The sequence below is a fragment of the Crocuta crocuta genome, unplaced genomic scaffold (assembly GCF_008692635.1).
Source record: "Crocuta crocuta isolate KB4526 unplaced genomic scaffold, BGI_CrCroc_1.0 scaffold301, whole genome shotgun sequence".
Classification (NCBI taxonomy): Eukaryota; Metazoa; Chordata; class Mammalia; order Carnivora; family Hyaenidae; genus Crocuta; species Crocuta crocuta.
In genome coordinates, this window is record NW_027527544.1 from 422,479 (window position 1) to 422,916 (window position 438).

The following is a 438-nucleotide window of genomic DNA, read 5'->3' on the forward strand; positions in this document are numbered from 1 at the left end:
CCAGAGCAAGTTTGGGATAGAGAGAGAGAGAGAGAGAGAAGGAGAGAGAGAGAGAGAGAGAGAGAAAATTCCAAGAAGCTCCATGTCATCAGTGTAGAGTCAACACAGGGCTCAGACCCACAAACTGTGAGATCATGACCTGAACTAAGAGCAAGAGTTGGATGCTTAACTGATTGAGCCACCAGAATTTTTTTTTGAAAGAATATCTTTTCTCCACTGAATTACCTTTATAATTTGGTAGGTGTAAGTTGTCCATATTTCTGAGGGTTCATTTCTGGATACTTTTCTGTTTCACTGCTTTCTCTGTATACCAATTCCACACTGTGTTGATTACTTTGTATTTTATAAGTCTAAAAATAAGGTTGTATTCGTCTTTCAAGTTCTTTTCTTCTTTTACAAAGTTGTTTTGACTCCTCTGTGTCCTTTGTATTTCTATAG